General features: G+C 36.1%; 1 protein-coding gene across 13 annotated transcripts in view; it reads left to right on the top strand.

Annotated features, from left to right (window-relative positions):
• The first annotated feature begins 2179 nt into the window (after nucleotides 1–2179).
• Nucleotides 2180–6000, top strand: part of R3hdm1 (R3H domain containing 1) — a 91967-nt gene continuing 88146 nt past the window's right edge. For all 13 annotated transcript variants that reach the window (XM_090342883.1, XM_090342878.1, XM_090342879.1 and 10 more), the window contains exon 1: nucleotides 2180–2267. The gene's annotated coding sequence lies outside the window, so the exon portion shown is untranslated. The remainder of the gene's footprint in view (nucleotides 2268–6000) is intronic.

The following is a 6000-nucleotide window of genomic DNA, read 5'->3' as shown; positions in this document are numbered from 1 at the left end:
CACATGGCTTTGTATTATGCCATTGCCTCCTTTCCACATACTATCCTTGGTCACTGAATTATGGATATATTTATTTCCTGGTCAAGCATGTTATCAATTTTGGTCAAATATTACCTATGCAACTTTGGACAAGTTATGTGAACTCTAATCATTTGTGAGTGAATTAACTTGGACTAGGTACCCTTCTAGATTCTCTGGGGTTCCATAGCATCAGAGGATTTTAAGATATTCACCTCTTCAAATGCTCCTTTCCTCTCTTCCTGAAGCTGTTGAGCTATCCATTGCCCTATTTGTATCATAAATGGACTGGGATCTTTTATAAAATTCCAAATTTAAAATATTCATGGTTCAAACAGTTACTTTATAGGGGGTGGAAAAACCCATGGAAAGAATTTGGCTCCTTAGTGAGTGCTGCCACCTTGTGTCTACAGTTTTATTTAAAAAAAATGTTGAAATTGAGAATAAGTATGTTAAAAGTACTTAATTTTTGTTGTTGTTTTAGTGGAACTTACTTAATTCTTTAAAAATCATTTGAGTTAGTGGCCAACAAAGAATGGTCAGATAAATATGAAAAAGCAGTCTTCAACATTTGTTTGTGATATGTCTGTTCTATTATCCTTTAGTCAAATGTATGGAATCGAAGATGTGAAAACTAATGTGAAGTTATGCCATGCCATATTGCAAAACAGTTAACATGAAATATGAGTCATTCTGTGATGTGTACATAGCTTCTTTAGTAGACCCCTTGATGTGTAGACCTCATTATGCTTAATTGTTTAACCTTAAATTGTATTATTCTGTTTATTGAAAATGGAAGTATCAAAGGAAGATGGAAGAACCATATGAGTTTTTTAGAATTATGATTTTTTTAGAATTATTTACTTGTTATGAGGCTTCCACTTATGCCAAATAAATATAAAGATGAAACTGATTTTGAAAATTACATAAACAGGCACCATGGCTTATACCAGTAATCCTAGCTACTCAGGAGGCTGAGTTCTGAGGATAGTTGTTCAAAGCCACCCAGGCAGGAAAGTATATGAGATTCTTTATCTCTAGTTAACCAGCAGGAAGCCAGAAGTTGAGCTATGGCTTAAGTGGTAGAGCACTAGCCTAATGCAGACAAAGTTAGTGGATAGCCCTCAGGTTCTGAGTTCAAACTCAATATTGGCACCAACAAACAAACAAATTTGTGTATGTGTGTGTCTGTGTAAGAGAGACCAAACACTTGGGTTTTCTTTAGATGTTATTAAAATTTATTCCAGTCTTTATAGACAGTTTACCAGGCAATGTGAGTTTCTTTGAAAATATTATACATATGACTATTCATGTAAGCTCAGTTTTTGTGTAGTTGTATAAGAGTTTGAATTCAACATGTCAGTTTATGGGTATAATGCATCTTGATCAATGTCACCTTTCTATCATTCTTCCCTCCGTCTATCTCAGTTCTCTCCACCTCAGGCTATCTGTCCTAAGTCCATAGAGTTGTCACTCTGAATAAAAACTACAGAAATTATGCTTCTCGGAGTTAAAGTTTTCTTGCTTGTTTTCGCTAGGCGTTTTTTTTTTTCTTTAAAAAGTAACTGCTATCACATAAAAACCTAAGACTCTATAGGCATAATGTTTTATTTCAAAAGTTAATATGTATCTGTGATATACAAACCCTAAGCCTAATCTTGATTAAGTTCTAAAAACGAAGTGCCAGTGATTGTATATAGAGATTCCCTTCTTGAACACCTGTTTGCTAAACATGTCATTTGAAATATGATGTAAAAATCAATGTTAATAAATTATTTAATTAAAAAAATATATAAAAGTAACTGCTATCTCTCTTACTACACTGACTTTTGATTACATATTGGTTTTCTTCCTCTCCTTGGCCCTTTACTGATACCTCTATTAGCCTTAGTGGCTTATTTAGGTTCACATAACTAACACATGTCCATTAATTGCAAGTGTTCTGACTCTTGTTTAGAACAAAAAAATAATAAAACTACCAATGGTACTATTCTATTCCCCTTGCCTGTTTTGTGCAAATGTCTTTTGCTTTTATTTTAGGCCACTGGAAGATATGATATATTTGATCCAAGACAGTCCATTTCAGCCCAGGAATCTACAGTGGTGACAAGGACATGGGACTCCTCCTGCCAGATTTTAGGTGGTTCAATACAATTGACATCCTGGCTGACAGCTGTGAAAAGGAACCTTGGATTATTTTATTTTACTTTTGTGGAACACCACAATCCCAGATCCATAAGACACATCAGGTAATACTCATTCTCTCTTGCAAAACACATTTCTTGTTTTGGAAACTCTGCCCTCTCCTTTGCAATCTTGTTGCTATCAGAATGAACCAATCAACTTTTGATATGAAATATAATTGTGTTTTGGGGTTCCCCCCCCTTTCTTGTTTGAGACTAGATCCTACTGGGTTCCTGAAACTAATCCTACCCTTACATTGTCATAAGTGCTGGAAATATAGCCCAGCATAAGGAAGACTTAATTTTGGTTTTGTTTTAACTCAAATTGTCTACCTGTGATTTTACATTTGTGTGTGTCTGGTATTGGAGTTTGAACTCAGAGTCTTATACTAACTCTGCTCATTCAATTGATTGACACTCTACAATTTAAACTACACTTCTGACCTGAAGAATATATTTTTCTTTACTTTTTTTTTACTTAGTTATGGTGCTTTAGAGCCTGGATGCTGTCCCTGAGCTCTTTTGCTCAAGACTAGCATTCTACCACTTTGGGCCACAGCACAACTTACGGTTTTTTGGTGGTTAATTGGAGATAATGTTTTCAGATAATTCACTGTATGGGCTAGCTTTGGACTGTGACCCTCAGCTCTTAGCCTCTTGAGTAGCTAGGATTATAGATGTGAGCCACCAGTACTGGGGTTTTTGGTTTGGACTTTTTTTTCCAATTTTCAAAATTACTTATGAATTCCTAAGGTATATTTACTTTAAAACATACCCTTTATTTTGTGGACCTGGGAGTTTAATCTTGTGATTGCTATTCAGGCTTTCTATTCCTTAAACCATGATTCCAGTCCTTCTTGCCTTGTTTTTTTTTTCAAATAGAGTCTTGAATGTGTGCCCAGGCAAACCTGGACTGTTGCCAATTTATTTACACTTCCCCCCATAGCCAAGGTAACAGCTTTGTACCACCTTGTCTAGCTATTAATGGAATCTTATGCCTAAGCTGGCCTCAAACTTTGTGTGTGTATATATATGTATATATATATGTATATATATATATATATATATATATGGGATTTTACAGTTGCATAAGTCAGATAAATAAAGGGTACTTTTTTTTGTCAGTCATGGGGCTTGAATTCTGAGCCTGGATGCTGTTTCTGAGCTCTTTAACTCAATGCTACCGCCCTACCCCTTGAGCCACAGTGCCACTTCCAGTTTTTCTGGTGGTTAATTGGAGATAAGAGACTCACAGACTTTCATGCCCGAGCTGGCTTTGAATCGCGATCCTCAGATCTTAGCCTCCCAAGTAGCTAGGATTACAGGCATGAGTACATTTCTTTTTTTTTTTATTTTTATTTTTTTTTTTGCCAGTCCTGGGGCTCGAACTCAGGACCTGAGCACTGTCTTTGAGCTCAAGGCTAGAACTCTAGAATATTTGAGCCATAGCACCACTTCTGGCTTATTCTATGTATGTGGTACCAAGGAATCAAACCCAGGACTTCATGCATGGTAGGCAAGCTCCTCGTCTGAAGAGTACATTTCTTTTGGGACAAATGTAACCCCTTTCCTTGCTTTTACACAGGTTTTCCCTCCCATACCCCACCCACATGTTTTTTATATAATTCATTTTCAGTATAGTGTCCAGTAAGTGCTATTGCTGCATTTTTTTCACCCTTTGTCCCTCCATTTCCATCTCTGCTTTTTTTTAATTGTCTGTATACTGTATAGAGGGGTTACAGTTACATTCTCGGGTAGTAGGTGTATTACTTCTCACACATTGATAGCCCTTCTCATGTTTTTTTCCCCATTTTCCTCTCCCCACCCCCTCCCAATCATCGTTTCCTTCCTTATTTCAATCAAACAAATAAACATATATATAATAGACCAGGTAACAAAGTCAAATAGAGTAACAATAGGAGATTAACCATTTTGGTCGGTCGTGGGACTTGAACTCTTGGCTGAGTGCTGTCTCTGAGCTCTTTAGCTCAAGGCTACCACCCTACCCCTTGAGGCACACCATTTTCTCATCTCTGCTTTTTAGTAGTTAGGAATATATGGATGATCTGAGCCAGTCAGCATAATTATAAAAGTTCTTTTATGGAAAGATCTTTTGAATTTTCCAAATTGATAAAGAAAAGATAAATTATGCTCATTATTTTTCTTAGCAAGATAACATTATAGTCCAAAACAAAAGTCAAAACAACACTGAAAGTCCATCTCATTCCCATCAGAATGGCCATCATCTGGAATACAGATAGCAAAAAACAATAGGTAGGATATAAGGAAAATGCAACTCTACCACACTATTGGTGGTAAATGAGTGCAAAAACTATAAAAAACAGTTCAGCATGTCGCCAAAAAAATGGGAAATAAAACTAACGTATGATTCAGCAATACCACTCCTGGGAGTTTATCCAGAAGACTACAAATCAAGATACAATAAGAAAACATGGGAAGTGGGCTGGGATTTTGGCCTAGTGTTAGAGTGTTTGCCTAGCACTCTATGTATGTACCACATACATAGAAAAAAGGCAGAAGGGATGCTGTAGCTCAAGTGGTAGAGCTCTAGCCTTGAGAAAACCTAAGGACAGTACTCATGCCTTGAGCCCATGCCCAGGACTGGCAAAAAAAAAAAGAAAGAAAGAAAAACATAGAAAGGGGTATCCATGTTCAAGAAGTAATGTACCCACTACCTGACCAATGTAACTGTAACGCCTCTATACATCACCCTGACAATAAAAACAATTCTTAAACTTTTTTAAAAGGTATAATAAGGGTACCTAAACATTTTCATTGCAGCACTATTCACCATAGCCTAGTTATGGAAACAACCCAGAAGCCCTACAACCAGTAGATTATTAAAGAAATACACACACACATACACACACACATACACACACACACACATACGTACACATACATATACACAATGGAATTTTTTTTAATTCATTTATTTGTAAGAATAATGTGTCATTTGTAAACAAATGAATGGACCTGGAAAAAATCATGTTGAGTGAAGTAACGCAAGCTCAAAGAGATTAAGGGCATAAATGTTCTCATATGTAGAAATTATACCTAAAATATAGTCATATAAAACATACATAAAGTCACGTACATATATACATGATCAAACTGACTAAAGTATGATATACACAATGGTGGGTTTCTGTGGTATAACATCTTCAAACAATTAACAATTTAAGAAATTATTACCAGGAAGCGGAACTATGTTTTAGCCAAGGACAGTCCAGGATTGAGGCACAGGATGAACAGAGAGAGAAATAGCGGCAGGGGAAGTCAAGAGAGAAATACAGTCAGAGTACTCAGTCTACAGTATGAAAATAAAGCCAGAAAACATGAGGGTATGGGTTAAGTTGATAGAGAAGAAAAGATGGGCAAGTGATGGAGAGGGTGACACTGATGAAGATGCATAATACACATAAACTGACGAATTGAAGCACCTTTGTGCAGCTATTTAATGATTTGGTTGTTTTCCTTGGGGTTTTTTTTGTTTGTTTGTTTATTTGATTGATTTGATTTTTAAAGGTAGTATTGCTGTGTGCTATAGCTCTCTTAGCTAGCTAGCTAGCTAGGGTTGTGATTTATACGACAACAGGTAAAAATGTTAAGCCCTATCTCAAACATAACCAAGCAAGAAAGTCTGAGAGCCAAGTAGTATAGTTCCTGAGTTCAAATCCAGTATTACCACCACCACCAACAACAACAAAATTGTACTATGAAAAAAAATGTTTTAAAAAGGTAAGTATTGATGACTCAGTCCTATAATCCTAGCTGC

The sequence above is a fragment of the Megascapheus bottae genome, chromosome 12, assembly GCF_031878675.1.
Source record: "Megascapheus bottae isolate mThoBot1 chromosome 12, mThoBot2.hap1, whole genome shotgun sequence".
NCBI lineage: Eukaryota > Metazoa > Chordata > Mammalia > Rodentia > Geomyidae > Megascapheus > Megascapheus bottae.
This window is presented reverse-complemented; position numbering and strand designations above follow the sequence as displayed.